The sequence below is a fragment of the Tursiops truncatus genome, chromosome X (genome assembly GCF_011762595.2).
Source record: "Tursiops truncatus isolate mTurTru1 chromosome X, mTurTru1.mat.Y, whole genome shotgun sequence".
NCBI lineage: Eukaryota > Metazoa > Chordata > Mammalia > Artiodactyla > Delphinidae > Tursiops > Tursiops truncatus.
In genome coordinates, this window is record NC_047055.1 from 48,478,642 (window position 1) to 48,498,599 (window position 19,958).

The 19,958-nt window shown below is 36.1% G+C and overlaps 1 long non-coding RNA gene across 2 annotated transcripts in view; it reads left to right on the forward strand.

Annotated features, from left to right (window-relative positions):
* The window catches only part of LOC109549504 (uncharacterized), a 485,617-nt gene that overhangs the window by 415,427 nt on the left and 50,232 nt on the right, over positions 1-19,958 (forward strand). For both annotated transcript variants that reach the window (XR_012329284.1, XR_012329282.1), the window contains exon 4: positions 9,251-9,348. This is a non-coding gene — a long non-coding RNA (uncharacterized lncRNA). The remainder of the gene's footprint in view (positions 1-9,250; positions 9,349-19,958) is intronic.

Here is a 19,958-nt window from a genome sequence, read left to right on the forward strand (position 1 = left end):
TAAAATTCACTACATTCCACTGATGGAAGAGTCTCTGAAATGAAGTAAACTAATTGCATGGCTCTTTTTGGCATCTGTTGTCCCCATTAACTGTAATATAGGAAATGAACGCCAAAGCATAGATAACTCCAGGCTCGTGACTACATGATTTACTTCAATGTTTTCCCAGAAACGCTGATGGATTGTAAAAGGCAGAGGACACCCACTGAAATTTATTAACAAGTCAGAAAGCAGCTGTTCTTTGAGTTGCAAACAAAAGCAAATGTTAAGCTGTTGAACAGCCCTTTTGTTTTTTTGTGGTCCACTACAAAAGGGCTTTATTATAACCTTAGCTTTTTAAGTTTTCCTTCTTGTAGGTTGAAAGTGATACCCAAAGGACAGATGGAAATTTTATATTTAGTAGTGATTACCACCGTGGAGCCTCGGGGTGACCATGTTTTTTTTCTTCATTTACAAAATGTTCTCGAAGGCTTTCTGTTTCTTTGAAGTTACTCATTCAACATCTCCCAATATTGGCTGTGGGGCAAAAAGGAAACAGCAATTTTTGGAGTACAAAATGAAGAAGGGATTGTGTAGAATTCAATCTGGTTAGTCAAGCACGTTTTAGAAGGAGGCATTTGTGTTCACATTGCCTGTAAGGAGTTTCGAGAAAGGCTCTCTCTAATTTTTTTCTTCCTATTAGATTCTTCAGGACCGGGGTTTGTGAGCCTCATCTGATTACTCCAACTCAGAATTTTCTCTCATGTCTGAACACTTGTAACATACTGTTCATATCAGTCATTTTACCCTTATATACAGCCTCATATCATTTATTCAAATATTTCATTATTCATATCTTATCTGCCTGATGTTATAAAGTCCCTGCTTCTCAGATTTGTGTCTTAAACATCTTATCATATCTGTCATATTGTTTCTTATCAAAGGTGCGTTGCTATTTCTTGCACATTGTAGGCAAAAGGAAATGTATGCTGATTGACTGACTGAGCTACAGGTGTCATTTTACTATTTTGAGCAACAGAGTACATTACTCAAGCAAATCCATAATATTTATTCTTGATAGTAGGTTTTCTAAATTACCATTCCTTCAGGTTAAAAGTAAATACTATCCATTTGCAGCAACATGGACGGACCTAGAGCTTATCATACTAAGTGAAGTAAGCCAGACAGAGAAGGGCAAATACCATATGATATTGCTTATATGTGGAATCTTAAAAAAAAGATACAGATGAATTTATTTATAAAACAGAAATAGACCCACAGAAAACAAACTCATGGTTACCAAAGGGGAAAGGTGGGGGGAGGGATGAATTAGGAGTTTGGGATTAACATGTACACACTACTATACATAAAGTAGATGACCAACAAGGACCTACTGTATAGCACAGGGAATATACTTAATATCTTGTAATAACCTATAAGGGAAAAGCTGAAAAAGAGTATATATATATATATATATATATATATATATATATATATATATATATATAAAACGGAATCACTGTGCTCTACACCTGAAACTAACACAACATTGTAAATCAACTATACTTCAATTAAAAAAAAAAGTAAATACTTTAAGACACTAAATGTTACAAACATCATTTATACCCTGAAGAATAGTGAATGTAAGGACTGTTCAAGTCAGTTTGAAGAGGACTCTAAGGCCCTCTCTTGCTTATATAATAGGCTGTCTTCCTTTTATCTTGACTGTTCTCTTAAGAACTCTCCCTGGTCTGTGCCACTTAAACTTGCTTACTAGGTCATGCCTGTCACTGGTTACACACCCTTCATTTTGGATCATTTCTTGCTTTTGTCCTACTCTTTTGCCTTTTCCACTTTGGCCTGGCTCTTACTTCCTGACCTGGTTTTGTCCCAGAAAGTATACTTCACCATTGCATGCTGGACTGGTAAACCTCTTTACCGACACCTGACTTCTAGAATTCTATCTCTAGAAGGGGCCCTGGGCACTGTTTGCCCAGGGGGAAAGGTAGAATAATAAAAGATAAAACCAAAAATTGTTATTTGAAAAATTCTAAGAAGCTAAGGACAATAAAAAACTTAAAGATCTGTATTTGGAGCAAGAATTAAAAGGACTGGCACAGACAGCAATAAAAAAATGAAATTAATCAATTCTCATTTTACATCTTCTGCACATTTCTCAACATTCTTCTCAATCTCATTTCCCTATGATGTTCTTCCTCTGGTCCACACTGACTCCTTTCTGCCATTTCTAAGCCCCATATCCTGAACTGCCTTTTCAATAATTATGCCTTATGAATAAAGATCACATGTAGTTTTAAATCAACCAGGCTGCAAACTCTCAATGGGGGCAAGTTTCGAGGGCCAGAAAAATTCCATTTTAGGGTGTTGAAATAATCTGAAAATATGATTTTAGAATCATTTCAGTCATCTTTGAGACTTTTAAGGGGCAGGAGATAGGCATCTGTGGTGATTTAAGGGAGAACAAGATGGATTCCTGACAATACAGAACTATAATCAACATATGTTTTCCTGGCAAGATTCTAGACTAGATTGTGAAATAAATGTCTTATGTACACTAAGAAAAGAATATGATAATCACCAGGAACCAGATGCTTTCTTCTAGGAATAAGTCATACTAAAATAACCTCATTTGATTTTTTGTTGTGTTACTAGTTTGATAGGAAGCTGTCTTGTTTTTGCAAACATTTGACAATCTTTAGCATGTTACTTATTTAGAATAGATAGGGAGGGATATGTGGGTTGGGTGAGAATAAAGTTAAATAAGTTTTATAATTGTTCAACTAATCGTTAACTGAGTACATTGATTATTAAATCAGTACCAGGTGGTTTCTGCTAATGATACCCCACACTCAGTTCTTGGTCATATTCTGATAAACAATTTTTATCAAAGGTTAAAGATTTCTCAGAAGACATCCTTATAAAATATGCAGATGACACTAGGGAGAATAGCTAGTATGGTAGAGGGCACCCCAGTGCAGAAAGCATAAAACCATGGGTTTGGTAAGATCGAAGGCTTGAATCAACTCTGCCACAGTTACTAGCTATGTGACCTGGGGTGAATTATTTCTGCTAACTCATGAAGACCAAGTGATCACCCAGAAAACAATAAATAGTAGCTTTTATTTATTTATTATTTTTGGATTTCATACAACCATTATTACTTCCATAGACCAGAAATATGAGCTAAAACTAAAGATGGAATTTAGCAGTTAAGATGAAAATCAATTGTACAGATGGAGGAGCTGAATATACTACATCTCATGTGAATAAAACTTGATGGTTCTAGTTGACTCTAAGGTCAGTATGAGTCAAACATATGATATTAATGACAAGCCAGCTAATGCAACTTAGATTTTCAATAGAATAATAGTATTTTGATTAAGGGAGATAGTAGTCCCTCAGTAGTGTTCAGACCCCATTTGGGAGACTGTGTTCAAGGAGGACTTTGATTTTCCTAGAGGAGGGTAACTACAATGGCAAAGAGTCTAGAATCCATGTTACAGGAGAAAAAGCATTCTGCTGGAGAAAATAAGACTTATGGGATGGGGATTGGTAGTAGACAAATCAAGGGAAGTATTTTTCCCCCTAAGCTGCTTATCATGGAGAATTTGAAGCAGATACAAAAACAGTGAGATTAGTATAATGAACTTCCATATACTCCCATCACCCAGATGCAATAGTTTTCAATTTATGGACAACATTGTTTTATCTATTATCCTCCCAACTGGATTATTTGGAGGGAAATCCCAGAATTTCAGATATCATGTCATTTCATCTATAAATGTTTTGCTATGTATCTTTAAAAGACAAGAACTTAAAAACCCATGATTACAATACCATTAACATAACTAAAAAATGAACAGTAATTTCTTAACATCATCAAATATCCAGTTAGTGTACAAATTTCTCTAGTTGTCTCACAAATGTTATTTTATAGTTTTTTTGAAACAAGAGCTCAATAAGAAGTCCATAGATTGTAATTGGTTGATATATCTTTCAATTCCATTTGTCTTTCTTTTATGATCCATGTTACTTATTGATCATTTGTCCTGTAGATTTTTCCCCAGTTTGGATTTTGTGGATTGAATTCTTGTGGTGCAGTTTTTTTCCTTTGACCCTGAATTTCCTATGAATTAGTAGTTGGATATTGAGGATTGGTCAGATTGTTTATTGTGTTTGAAAGAATGCTTCATAGGACCACTGGCGGTCCAGTGGTCAGGACTCGGTGCTTTCACTGCTGAGGGCCCAGGTTCAGTCCCTGGTCAGGGAACTAAGATCCCACAAGCTGCAAGGTCAAAAAAAGAAAAACAAAAAAAAAGAATGCTTCATAAGCAGTGTTAATTTCTTCTTCCATCAGGAGCCACTTCATTTCCGGTTATCTCTTTTTTTAAAGGTTAGCAGCCATTGGTAAACATTACCTAGCTTTGCTTTTTGTTTTATCCATTAGGGCTTGCAAAAATGGTTATATTCTAATTCTGTCATTCCTTTTTCATTTATTACCTGGAATATTTCTGAAAAGGGAAAGTTCTGCTCATTAACTTTTTTCAAGCAAATAGATGTTTGTCACCTTCCAAAGGTCATGTTATGTCCTGGAATCTCGGTAGGGTCAGGGGGAGATAATGGAGAGTTTGAATTAGCTCCTCAAGCCTTCACAGTAAGAACTTCAAGTCTTCCTTCACAGTAAGAACCAATGGGAGATGATAGCAGTTTTCAAATAAAGTGATTTAAGGAGGAATCTTATTTTATTTAGTTTCAGAAAACTGGGCTAAGACCCATTGTAAGAGTTAAAGAAGGGAGGGCAATCTACATTTAATATGAAGAAAATTCTGCTAACAATTAGAACAGTCCCCAGATGGAATGGATTGCTTCATAGAGCAGATAGCTGGCTTCCTGTTACTGGGATGTTTAAGAAGGGTTAGTCTTTTGGGGACATTGTAAAAGAGATTCTTATGTTGGGTCGAAATTTAAAAGTCTTTTTCATCTCTGAGTTTCCATGATACTAAAATGCTCCCGAGGAACCAGAAGGAAGACAGATATGTAGGAACTCTTTCAGGGTGACAGCTGTGTAAGAAATCCATTTTGAATATTTGTGGTGGAAATTTCTGATCCAAAAAGCAAATGCTCTAAGTAGTTAAAAAAGGGTATTCTTGGGGCTTCCCTGGTGGTGCAGTGGTTGGGAGTCCACCTGCCGATGCGGGGGACACGGGTTCGTGCCCCAGTCCGGGAGGATCCCACATGCCGCGGAGTGGCTGGATCCATGGGCCATGGCCGCTGAGCCTGCGCGTCCAGAGCCTGTGCTCCGCAACGGGAGAGGCCACAACAATGAGAGGCCCGTGTCCCGCAAAAAAAAAAAAAAAAAAAAAAAAAAGGGTATTCTTGGTACGTTCCTCATACTCTGCTTGTTAACACCTTATAACTCCTGACATTTGCCTATGGAGAAAGTGTGATAATTCTTTTGTTAATAACTCACAGTTTGTTCCCAATTGAGGACTTTTTCCCAGAAATCACAGCTACAGTGCAGTATTAACAGATGCCACTATTCCTGTGGAAACCTTAGACTGTGTATTTTGCCTCTGGAGAGGGAGTCCTGCACTCAGAGTGGTATCTTGAAAAAATTCAATTCAAGATCATGAATAATATTTTGTGGTGTTGTATATTCCTATGTGCTTTTCTCAGGACAGTAGTTCCAAGATATACTAATAAGTGCCTCCTCTACCCCACTATCAGAAAAAGTGGGTTCTGTGGTTAAAATAATTGAGAAAATTCTATTTGTTTATTAACTCATTCGCCCATGCATTTATTTATTTTTACATCAGTATTCCAAGAACCTATAATGTGCTAATTGTATGGTTAATATTCAAGAGGAGGATATACTACAGTATCTGGAATTTCCCACACTTATTTGACCACAGACTATTTTTTCATAGAATACAGTATAGGATGATAGTTCTGTGATACATACACAATTACATAATTTTGAAAAAAAAAAACAAACTTGGGATCATCTGATTCCTTATTTTCTCTCATCTCAAATCCAATCTACCAGCAAATCCTGTTGTTTCTACTGTCAAAATATATCCAGTGGAATATTACTCAGCCATAAAAAAGAATGAAATCATGCTATTTGCAACAACATGGATGGACCTAGAGATTATCATACTAAGTGAAGTAAGCCAGACAGAGAAAGATAAATATCATATATTGCTTATATGTGGAATCTGAATAAAAAGATACAAATGAACTTGCTTACAAAAGAGAAGGAGACCCACAGACATAGAAAACAAACTTATGGTTACCAAAGGGGAAAGAGGAGGGGAGGGATAAATTAGGAGGTTGGGATTAACAGATACACACTAGATAGATAACCAACAAGGACCTACTGTATAGCACAGGGACTACGCTCAGTATTTTGTAATAATCTATAAGGAAAAAGAATCTGAAAAAGAGTATATATATATATATATATATATATATATATATATATAAAAAACTGAATCACTGTGCTGTACACCTGAAACTAACATGACATTGTAAATCAATTATACTTCAATTTAAATATCCAGAATATGATGCTTCCTGATCACCTCCCTATACCCTGAGCCCAGCTACTTTTCTTTCTCTCTTTCTCTCTCCACCCTTCCTTTATTTTTCAACACAGTATTTATGACTAACACACTATTTCCTTTGCCTGTTTATCTCATTATTGCCTCTCTCCTCCCACTTCAATGTAACCTCCACGAGGCATCGGGCCTTGTCCTGTTTCTTGCTGTATCTCTAGCATCTGGAAGTCTGCCAGGATATAATAGGTGCCAAATAAATATTTGTTGAATAAGTAAATGTGGTAGCTGACATTATAAATGCTCACAGTAAAAGGACATGTACATCATAGTATCCTGCAAGGAACGTTGGCTTTGTAGTTAGCCAGACAGGGATTTCTTTCCTGGTTCTGCTATTTATTTGTTGTAAGACCTTGAACATGTTAGCCGATTGCTCTGTGCCTCAGCTCTATTACACATTGGAATAACGATCCATATTCCTTAGTTTTATTGTAATTCTTCAGCAGTGTATTAAACTATATATTCTATGTAACAAGGATGATATTAAATGAGAAAAAGGAATTTAAAGTACCTAGTGCAAAATTAGCATGATTCCTAGCAGAAGACCCAGTACAAGTTCTAGAGAACTACTATAATGAATATATTACCTTTCCTTCTCTTCTTCCTCCCTATCTCCCTTCAGTCCTCTCGCTGAGCTATTCTTGTTCTATTTTGTGATCTGCAACACATATTTATGAAGTTGTGTTAGGGTGAGTTCTGTGAATATGGAAGAGATTTTTTTCCCTTTGTAGAAATCAAACAAGCCTTAGTCAGCTAGGTCATGCAAACATTGTCTTTCCATCAACACAACTAACAATCTCAGATGGATAGTTGCTAACAAAGAGAATTAGAAATGACATTGTCAGAGAGAATGGGAACCTGGCAAGTATGATGTTATCTATAAACTCCTGCTTTGGAATTGCATTCAAGATCACATTCTGAGCTACATCAGATGATCCGTTTCATTATTTTAGAGTCACGCTTCATTTTTTGACCCAAATACTGTTAGCAGTTTGATCGTTCACCCTGTTCATGAGATCTGACTCTGAATGACTTTTAGCTGTTTCAGAAAATCAAATCTTCCCCTCAGAGGACCAAGGTTTGCCATCAGTGAGGATACTCACGACAGTGTCTCAAACTCTGTATCTAATCCCACTTAGTAATTCCAGAAATGTTTGTATAGTAGCATCATTGTTAAAATCAGTGGGTGACCACTTTGAAGAACAGTGCTCATTTGATTGTCTCATTTCTGTTATGTCTGTGGACAAATTGGTCTGAAAAGCCCATAGTCACACCTTGGATACACTGTTATATCATAATACTCTCAAATCTATATTTATTTTCCCAAGGCCCCTGTGGCTTTTCATCCACACACTAGCTTTATCTATATGACCAAAGCATTGCAATGAAAAGCAACAGAAATGGTATTTGCAGCCATTTTGATGGACTTAGATGAACGGCACCATTACTGTGATAGTAACCCTTATATTTAGAGATGACTTTTCAATTGCTTGATCTGTTGAATGGTTGATACAGCTGCATATAAACATAACATCATCTTTATGTAAATACTGCTCTTCCCCCAAGTGTACCCAATCCTTCTTCTCTACTCATTCTGCTCCATTTTTTATTATTATACACATTCTATTTCTCTTCTTGTCATCTTGTATTAAGTTCTATGTCCCTTATTTTCAGGGACATCTTGTATTTTGTGTGGTGAGTGAGGTAGTGGGTGATCTCAAGTGAAGATACCTCTTTTACTGAGGAATGGTGACTGGCAATAGGAGAGAAGAGAGTGTTTGACCATTTCTGCTCATTCCTTTTACTTGACAGAGGTTAATTTCTTGCTAAGTCTTTCTTCTTTTTTGTGCTGAAGTGGAAAGTTTGAATCAGAGCTATCTCTTTTACTCCAGAAGCTTATAAGCCCATATCTCTTTACCTCTATGCACAGCTTCTTGACCCCCTTTGCTCCAAAGTTTATCTTTGTTAAATACTGTAAGCAGAGACAGATTTACTTTGAAGCCAGAGAAGCTTAAGCTACAGGGCTGCTTACTTGCATTGGCCATTCCAAGATCCTGTACTTTATTATTTTTTAATTGAAGTATAGTTGACTTACAATGTTGTGTTAGTTTCAGGTGTGCAGCAAAGTGACTCGGTTATACATACATATATATCTATTTTTTTTCAGATTCTTTTCCCTTATAGGTTATAATAAAATATTGAGTATAGTTCCCCCTGTACTTCATTTTGTACTTGTAATTTGCTATTATTTTCCTTAGAGCATTCTCCCTTCAGCTGCGTAGGATTTAGGCTCTTTAAAAAACCCTGAATTCACCCTTGAAAATAATCGTCTCTTCTGTCTCTTCTACTTACTCTTTTTCTTAAATTGAAGTATAGTTATTTTACAATGTGTAAAAAGCAATATGCTGCTGAAAAGTAATATGATTCAATTATACATATACATACATTTTTTAAAAATATTCTTTTCTATTATGGTTTATCACAGGATATTACTTACTTCCTCTTGAAGATTTGCTCCAACCATTGCTTTGTTTCTGTTGCCGTTCCTTCTGTCCTTGATCTCTGTTCAGGACAAGTTGAAGGCCAAACCTTAACTGATGGTTTCTCTGAATGGCTTCTTTTACTCTATTCAGTGCGAATGAATCCTAGAGAATTGAGAAGCCTTTCAAGACGCAACGATGGCTGTGGTCCTGAGAAAACATGGGAGGAATCAGACTGGAGCTCTACTAAGGTATTTACTAGTTTGACATTAGTTAACATTTCTGAGCCTCAATTCCTCACCTGCCAAATGGAAATAATAATATTTACTGTTCATATTTGCTATGAGGATTAAACCAGAAAATCTAGGTTAAAGCACTCTTACTTCAAGTGCTTGACACTACTTGGTATCAACACATTTAAATTGGACTTTCTTCTTCCCACTAGCTATCTATTTTACATTTGGTAGTATATATATGTCAATGCTACTCTCTCACTTCGTCCCAGCTTACTCTTCCCCCTCCCTGTGTCCTCAAGTCCGTTCTCTACGTCTGCATCTCTGCATCGCATGGGGAGATCAACTCGGTGCTTTGTGACTACCCAGAGCGGTGGGATAGGGAGGGTGGGAGGGAGATGCAAGAAGGAGGGGATGTGGGGATATATGTATACATATAGCTGATTCACTTTGTTATACAGCAGAAACTAACACAACATTGTAAAGCAATTATACTCCAATAAAGATGTTAAAAAAAAAATGGACTTCCTTTTCCTTCAGCTGCCATAGCAGAATGTAGCAGAGAAAGTTGGTTATGCAGGGAGGATATTTCCCATCTGCATTTTTAGGGAACTTTTTTGACCTCCAAGAACTAGAAAAATGCTTGTCATTAGTCTGAAAAGGCAAGTGAGACCCCAGGCAGACACAAAGGGTGAAACTGCTGCTTTGTTTGAGAGAGTGGCAGTGGCAGCTGCAAGAAATGGCAGCAGCCGCAGCATCCCTGTAAGCCACCCATCTTCAGGCTCTAGAGTCTTTTGGGCTCTGATAAGAGAGAGTACATCCTTCCCATACCCAATGTATTAAAAGTTGGTTTTCACCCCTTTCTTTTTTGCTTCCTATGTTTACAGAATAAACATTTGGTCTTTAGATGGGAGAATGAATCTCTGTTGGGGGTGGAGGGGTGGCGTAGAATATCATTTATTAAATGGATACTTTTCAGGTGTGTTTCTTAAATGATACTTAACAAAAGGCAGAGGAGAGCCAGGGAGGCTTCAGTAAGCTGTTGAGTCAGGATGTCTTGTTCTTTCTGTCTTTTCTGTCAGAGTATTTGTTCATTTTGCAAAATCTTAGCAGCATGGTTTGTAACCATATTTTGAACATTAGGATTTTGAAAGATTGTATAATTTCTTGGCTTAAAACTTAAGGAAATGAACCACCTCATTATGCCTAATAGGTAACCCTAGGCAATAGAGAAAATTTATTATACATAATACCTGGTAAGTATATTGTGCCTGTGATCTTGTTGAGAATGTTTCATTCCCAAGGTATGTGGACATTTGCCTATTATATATTTTATCTATGCAGAAAAATAATGGAAAGAACATCAGGCTGGAGGAGAGGTGTTCTAATCCTAGTTCTATATCAGTCAAGTTTGTGGCTTTTGGGTGAGTGACTTCATTTTGTGTTGTAGGTGATACATCTGCAAAGCGTGAAAGTAACTGTGTCTCTAGGTTGTGTTGAGAAGACACATGAGACCATATGTGTGCAAGTTTTGTAAGTTCAGAGGAAGATATACAATAATAGTAACTTCTCACATTAACATGAGTGATTTAAGCATAAGGCTGAGGCCCTTGATATTTGAGAAAAAAAGAAGATGTAGAGAAATGACTGGTTAGTGTGAACTCAAAACTCTGAATCAAGATAGGTCACCACTTACCTGGACATTATTAATATAACTCTTTGTAGAAACACCTTCACAAAATTATAATTTAATATTATACCCAGTTTTTATTGAGGATATATTTTTAAAATAGCCAGTAGAAAAATTTTGCTTAAGAACATTGCCTATTAGGTCTAATGTTTCTTACATAAAGAGCTTCATGAAAAACTCCTCTAACTATTTAGTTTCAGGCAAAAGCAAAAAATAAAGAAAATCTGTATCCAGATGAATTGGTACTTTTAATCAAACAATAACCACTACATAATTCATTATATTTCTAATTTTGCCTTGACTATCGGGAAGCTCACAGTTAAATATAATGACGAATTGCAGTAATTAACCTCAGTGTGTGGTTTTCCCATATAGTTATCTTCTTTCCTCAACCTTAAAGCCATTTTGTATAGGTGCCATGCATAATAAACTAATTCAAATATGTTATTTTTGAAAATAGGCAGGTAGATAAATAATATTTCTGTATAAATCTGGTGGCTCATTTGTGACCACTATATTGGTGACTCCAGGGTATTTGGTTTGATTACCATGTAGGCAATTGAATATTGCTCTATTCAAAGGCAATCTGCATTGACCCTACACGGATGACTGGCATGCAAACCTTTGGCTACAAGGAGAAACTGAGAAAGAACGGGGACCAATTAGAACTAAGCCTTTACTAATACTATAAAAATAACTAAAACCATATGCTATCAATAATAGTGTAGTATAATCAACCTTAGAAATGAACAACAGCAATATTTTATTATTCATTCACATATGGCAGGATCGTATTTTGCCCTTGTTTCCTGAGTAATAATCATGGAACATTAAGATCTGAGATTCCATTTTCCCACTGCATGCTATCATGGCATTGGAGTAGTAGGATAAAAGTAAGTTTGTGCTATGTTTAGACAAATGGGCTAGAGACAGACTATCTTTGGTCTTTCATGAACCAGAACTATCAGAATATATTAATATATTACTCTGTCCAGGTAAGCGATGACAGAGTCATTGGTAGATGCCCAGAAGACACTGATGATTTCAAAAGTAATTCTGCTGGGCTGAGAGGGCAATGGGTTTTAAAGCTCACTAAATAAGGTTTTGAATTTCTTTTTTAGATGCAGGGCAGTGAGCAGAAGGTTGGAAAAGAGGGTCTAATGAAGCCTTGTTAGAGGTTGCCATTGAGATCAATTTTGGACTAAATTTCCAAAAGAACTGAACCTCTTTCTGAATAGGGAAAGGTTACTCCAGTGGGACAAGCTCTGGCTTCCAAAACAGAGGGACTCCTTTAGACCTCAAAACTAGCATGCTCATGGACAGTCACCTGAGGCATTGCAGAAAGGCTTAATGAACCACATAGCAAGGCAAGGACGAGAAGAAGAATCTTTTTAAAACAGTTAAGAGATTAAGTCAATGCAAGCATTCTTCTTTTTGTGTTCCCGCATTTTTAGCACTATCTTACCATTAAAGAAAACCCATAGCTGGCAGTGCAGAAACTGGATAATAATCACTCATCTCCCTTGAATCTAAGCCTCATTCACCAATGATTTCCCTTCTTGAAACAGACTGCCAGGGCCAAGAGACTGGACAATACTTCTGAGAAAGAATAGGGCATGGCAGGAGATTCAGGGTGAGGAACGAGCCCACACAACCTACAGCTTTTAAGCTAAGTTGCTTACTCTTGCTCTTTTTGGGTAAGTTCTATCACAGCTATATTCTGATTGTGTGAGAGGGTGAAATCCCCAGAGTAGTAGAAGGAGATACAGTGTCTAGAGAGGGAAAAACCTTTGGGAAATAATGGCATTCTGTAGAAAGAAATTCAGGAGAGAGACTCAGTTTCCACCTTTGGGTACAGGTTGCATGTGTCTGTCCATTTATAGGCATCTAGATGAGAAGTAAGCTTTCTTCATGGAGGTGGAAATATTTACTGGAGAGAACAAGGAATAAAGGTAATATTTTTGAAATATCAACCAGGAAAGTTTATTCCTCTTCACGTTTCCTTATCTTTATGGCCCTTTCTCTTCATCACTAACCCCTCAAAAGTTATTACAAGCATAGAGAACAGAGTGAAAGTGACAACACTAGGGGTCAGAGCAAGACTTCCTGCTCCTGAGAGGAGGCAAGATTTTATAGAGGTGGAAGAGAAAGTTGGAAGGGAAAGCCTTTAAAGAGTCTGTGGTGATTTAGATCCACTACAGATTCATGTAGTTATATAAATGCATACAATTCATGCATGTCCCAATTTTAGCATTGATTTTGAATTATTAATGATTCAAATTAAGACCTATTTGCCATGAATCTTCAACTTCCTGATATTTATTAACTGTTTACATAGGGTAAAAATAAGGGAGCAATTTCAAGGGTTGTTAGATAGAAGTCAACAAGATAGAATATAGGGTTTCGATGAAATGAAATTAATAAGAATAGGTATATTTTGAGTATGGGAGAGAAAAAAGATGTGATATGTAGAGTCTATCTTCATGGAACTTATCATTTTATTCAGGATATAAAATTGAGTATATGTAACATTATTAAATCATATGTGGCTCCATATATTCTAGTGGCAGCATGATTCAAACAATGTTCTAAATTCTCTAGGAAGCCAAAGCAAGAATGGGTCAGTGTTAATGAGGATGATTATAGTTGCTTCACACTGCATGGTCTTTGAAATCAAATACTTCTTGTATTACTCTTGGCTGTGCTACTTACTATTTGTGTGACTGTAGACATGTTAAATAACCCCTTTGAGCCTATTTTTATCATTTGTAAGATGAAGATTGTAATAGTGCCTACTTCATTGGGTTGTTGTGAGAATTTAATAAAATAATGCATGGTAAACACCAAGCATAGTCATTGGCACATAGTAATGTTTGTTAAATATAGATATGAAGGAGAAGGTAGCATAAGAGACAGTTTTTGGAAGACTTTGATGGGTAAAAAGGGTGGAGGAAGGCGTCCCATATCAAGAGGATGTATGAGCTATGTCATACAAGTAGGAATGGCTTGTTTAGGGAGCAATGACATGAATCTGTCAGAACTAGAACATTCTCTCAGGAGAATTAGATTTTAAAAGTATGTTGAGATGGTAGTAGTCACAGAAAGGGACAGTAATAAGGTTCCCTGAGATTTTAAGAAAAAGGTCAGGAAAAGCTTACCATTTGAGAATGAAACAATTTCAAATCAGCTTATATTGATGGGATTATTTATTGACTTGATCCACAGACACCATGTATTGCTAAAGAGTCTTAGAAAATACAGTAGTCTAATCAATAGCTCCCCAGTTTCTCGCTGCCTAAACAAGGTGATCAGGGTATATCTTTAGATTGAATTTGTAACTAAAGAAAGCTGCACCCTAATTAACTATATTGTTTCCTTTATGAAAGAATGGAAGTGTTGAATTCTGCATGAGCTCCCTCCAAAACTTTAGAAAAATAGTGAGAACCCATGGAAAGTTTTAGTCAGACTATAACATAATCAAATCACTGTTTTGGAAGCTGAATGGGAGTAGTAGGAAGAATGGACTGGAAGAGTAAAAATTGGAGGCAGGGAGGTAAATTTGAAGGCAATGATGCTTGATCCACCAGAGGGCAGACAGCAGAAGCAAGAAGAGCTACGGTCCTGAAGTGTGGAACAAAAACCACATTCACAGAAAGATAGACAAGATGAAAAGGCAGAGGGCTATGCACCAGATGAAGGAACAAGATAAAACCCCAGAAAAACAACTAAATGAAATGGAGATAGACAATCTTCCAGAAAAAGAATTCATAATAATGATAGTGAAGATGATCCAGGACCTCCGAAAAAGAATGGAGACAGAGATAGAGAAGATGCAAGAAATGTTTAACAAAGATCTAGGGGAATTAAAGAACAAACAAACAGAGGTGAACAATACAATAACTGAAATGAAAACTACACTAGAAGGAATCAATAACAGAGTAACTGAGGCAGAAGAACGGATGAGTGACCTGGAAGACAGAATGGTGGAATTCACTGAGGTGGAACAAAATAAATAAAAAAGAATGTAAAGAAATGAAGACAGCCTAAGAGACCTCTGGGACAGCATTAAATGCAACAACCTTCACATTATAGGGGTCCCAGAGGGGAAGAGAGAGAGAAAGGACCCAAGAAAATATTTGAAGAGATTATAGTCGAAAACTTCCCCAACATGGGAAAGGAAATAGCCACCCAGGTTCAGGAAGCGCAGAGAGTCCCATACAGGATAAACCCAAGGAGAAACACACCGAGACACATAGTAATCAAATTGGCAAAAATTAAAGTCAAAGAAAAATTATTGAAAGCAGCAAGGGAAAAACAACAAATAACACACAACAGAACTCCCATAAGGTTAACAGCTGATTTCTCAGCAGAAACTGTACAAGGCAGAAGGGAGTGGCATGATATATACTTAAAGTGATGAAAGGGAAGAACCTACAACCAAGATTACTCTACCCGGCAAGGAACTCATTCAGATTTGATGGAGAAATCAAAAGCTTTATAGACAAACAAAAGCTAAGAGAATTCAGCACCACCAAACCAGTTCTATAACAAATGCTAAAGGAACTTCTCTAAGTGGGAAACACAAGAGAAGAAAAGGACCTACAAAAACAAACCCAAAACAATTAAGAAAATGGTCATAGGAACATACATATTGATAATTACCTTAAACGTGAAGGGATTAAATGCTTCAACCAAAAGACACAGGCTTGCTGAATGGATACAAAAACAAGACCGATATATATGCTGTCTACAAGAGACCCACTTCAGACCTAGGGACACATGCAGACTGAAAGTGAGGGGATGGAAAAAGATATTCCATGCAATTGGAAATCAAAAGAAAGCTGGAGTAGCAATACTCATATCAGATAAAATGACTTTAAAATAAATAATGTTACAAGAGACAAGGAAGGACACTATGTAATGATCAAGGGATCAATCCATGAAGAAGATATAACAATTATAAATATATATGCTCCCAACATAGGAGCAGCTCAATACATAAGGCAACTGCTAACAGCTATAAAAGAGGAAAAGAGGATTGGGATTGACATGTATACACTGATGTGTATAAAATGGATGACTAAGAAGAAAATAAATAAACATTTAAAAAAATTTTAAAAAAAAGAAGGCAATGGTTCTTACAATTCATGTTAAATGGCTCAATTTGCAAATAATCTTTGACATATAGTTTGTTTGGAAAAGTACCATAAAATATAACAGTAGTTTAATGACCAATTTAGAACCATAGTGATTGTATAGATCTAGGTCTAGGTAATTTGTAAAACTTAATTTTTTTCTGCCTAAGGACCACCAATTTTTTTTTTTTATTTTTTTTTTGGTGAAATAAAATGAGTATGTTCATTTGAAAAATAATGTTAAAACCAATACCCAGGTACCTGCCATTCTGTTTAAGACCTAGATTGTTACCAGAACCTTAGAATCCCCTTAAGTGCCCTCTGCCCCAATTGTATCCATCTCCTGGAGGTAACCACTACCCTGATTAATACAGGTTCTCTTGATTATAATTATTGTTTATCACTTCTGTATGTCTGCGTAAACAATATGTTACTTTTCCTATTTCAGTACTTTATATAAATGGAATCATACTCTTCTGTGATTTGCTTCATTATCTCATTATAATTTGTGGATTCACCAACATTAACATGTATAGCTGTAGTCCATTCCTTTTCACTGCTGTATACTATTCCATTATATGACTATACCATAATTTGGTGAACTAGTTTAACATGGTATAGATATTTGGCTATTTCAAGTATTTTTCCTATTATTGATAGTAATGCTGTACCAGCCTCAGTTTACATGCCCTGCTACTGATCTGCTAGTCCCTCCCACCCAACCTTTTCCTATGTTCATGCATCTCTAGTAACTACTCATACTATTTCTATGGTCATCAAGCCCAGGAGCTGTTATTATCACAGACTAAAATGAGCAAACATGCATGGCACTAACCGGCAAAAGAGACTATTGTGTTGTGTGCCATCTGGACTAGACCATGAGGGCTCTGGCTTCTACACTGATTCCTTGGAAGAAACAGTTGACACAAAATGGCAATGGGGGAAGCCAATTTCCTGCAAAGCAGTCTTTGTCCAGGATGAGTTGAGAGAGAGGAAGGAGGTATCAGATACATTGATCTCTCTTTCTCTTCCCTCCCCCCAACAGACTCTTGTAAAACAAAGTAGTTGCATAAGCCTCTTTGAAGACATTCAAAGATGGAGCCATTTATTACGTTTGACTAGCTTTTGAATATATTTACCCTCCCATCTTTCCTACCTCACTTCACTTTTTAAAAAACTTTTTATGGCTTATTTTAGATATTTTACTTTTTTTCTCCCTCCTGCTTCCCTCACTGCATTCTCCAGTAAAGTCTGAGCACGTAAACTTTTACCTCAACCCCTGTTTTTCAGGGAACCCGGTTTTACACAGCTGCAATGGGCATCTTAACACTTTTTGTTCTTTTCAAGTACATGCTCAAATAGTTTCTTATAGAATCGCTAAGTTGTAGCTATAGTTGTAGCTGTAGAATTGCTGAGTTGTAGTAAATGCTCAGATTGACTAAGCAATGTCAAGCTGTTTTCCTAAGTGATTTATACCTGTGTATACTTTCAGTAGCACTGCATGAGACTTCCTGTTGCTTTACAGTCTCTCCAAAACTTGGTGTTGTCTATATTTTTAGTATTTCTAGTTTGGTGGGTATATAATGACATCTCACTTGACTTTGCTAAGCTTTTCCTTGAATATAAGTGAAGCTGAGGACTATTTCATATGTTCACAGGACATTTGTATTTCATCCTCTGTAAAATGCCTGACCATGTCTTTTGCAAATTTTCTATTGGTATGGCTGTCTTTTCTTCCTGACTGGTCAGAGTTCTTTATATATTTGTGCAGTAATCCTTTCTTGGTTATATGTCTTTCAAATATCTTCTCCTGGCTTTTTTTTTTTTTTTACCCCATATCGATTACCATTTATCCCTGTACCTTTTAATGCATGGTCTGTTTCTTCCACACTGATCTGCAATGTTTGCTCTGTCATAAATCAAGTTTCCACATATACATGGGTCTGTTCTGGACTGTCCATTTTGTTCCATTGTTCTGTATGTCCACCCTTGCTCTAATACCACATTATCTCTATTAATATAGCTTTATAGTAAGTCTTGAAAATTGGTAGGGCAAGTTGCCTTGCCTTACTCTTGTACACTATCTTGTCTATTTCTGATCTTTTGCTTTGCCAAGTCACACACACACACACACACACACACACACACACGCGCGCGCACACACAGACGCAAATAACCTGTTAGGATTTTTTCTGGAATTGCATTGGATATTTAGATCAATTTCTACTATGCTCATGAAGGTGATCAGTTTCTGAGTTTTCTTTTTTGTACTGTACTTGTCTTTTTTTGGTATCTCATAAAATGCATGGGAGAATGTTTCCTATTTTTCTATTCTCTGCAATAGTTTATGTAAGATTTGAATTGTGTGTGCCTTTAATGTACGATAGAACTCTCTTGTCAAGTCACCTGGGCCCGGATTGTTCTTTGATCAAATATTTTTAAACTACTGCTTCAATTTCTTTAATCATTCTAAGACTATTTAGATTTTCTGTTTCTCTGTGAGTTATTTTTTTTTGGTGCTTATATGCTTCTTATTCATTTCATCTGTGTCTTCAAACTTCTTGGCATAGCATTGTTTGTACTTCCCTTTTATCTGTTTCACTTCTGTTATACCTGATTCATGCCCACTTTTTCATTCCTAATATAGCACTTTTGTTCTTTTTCTTCTTGATTAATTTTGCCAAAGTTTTGTTGTCTTCTTTTAATCTTTCCTAAGAACCATCTTTTAGTCTTTCCTAAGAACCACATTTTGACATTATTTATCATCTCTATTTTATGCCTTATATTTCACTAATTCCTGATTTTAGCTTTATTTCCTTCATTTTGTTTTCTTTTGATTTATTCTGATGCTCTTTTTCTAACATCTTAAGTCGTATGCTTAGCTCATTAATTTTGAGGCTTTCTTCTCTTTAAACAGTTTTTGGATTAAGATCTACATACAGAAGACTGTAAAAGCATATACATCCAGTTTAATGAATAATTATTAAGTAACCACTCTTCAGATCAAGAAATGGAGAACTACCAACTCCATTAGTCCTCTGTACAGTCATCTTGTGTCCCTGATCATGTAACCTCTGCCCTCTACATGTAACCACTACCGTGATGAGATATAATTTGTTTATTTAAAATTTTATTACTTAAATATTCATCCCTAAATGATATAGTTTAACCTTCTCTGTTTTTGAACTTTACATTTAATGGAACAAAACATAATGTACCCTTTATAAACCTTATTTTTTTCACCTGATATTATACCTGTTAGATTCATTCTTTCACTTTCATTGCTGTAATCAATTTTGTGAATATACCACAATTTATATATCCAGTGTGCTATTATTAAACATTTGACTTATTTCCGGTCTTTGCTATCACAAATAATCCTTCTATGAATATTCTCGTACATTTCTCTTGGAGCAAGAGTTTCTCTATATACTAGATGCAGAATTGTTCACCCATAAGATATGTGTAAGTTAGCCTTCAATAGAATATGGTAAACAGTTTACCTAAGTGTACCAGTTTACACTTTCACCAGGTACCAATTTGCAATCCTGCAAGCAGTGTACAGTATATAAGAGTTCTCGGAGCTCCATACTTGGTCTTCTCTAACTTTTTACGTGTCTCCAGTCTGGAAAGTGTATACAGGTATTTAGTTTTGCTTTATAATGAGCATTCCCTGATTGCTACTAAGATTGGGCTCATTTTTTTTTCTTCTAATATCATCATTTAAGCTGTATGTTTTATCATAGTTCTGCTTTATTTGCATCCCACTTAGTTTAATAAAATGCATTTATTGTTTTAGTTCT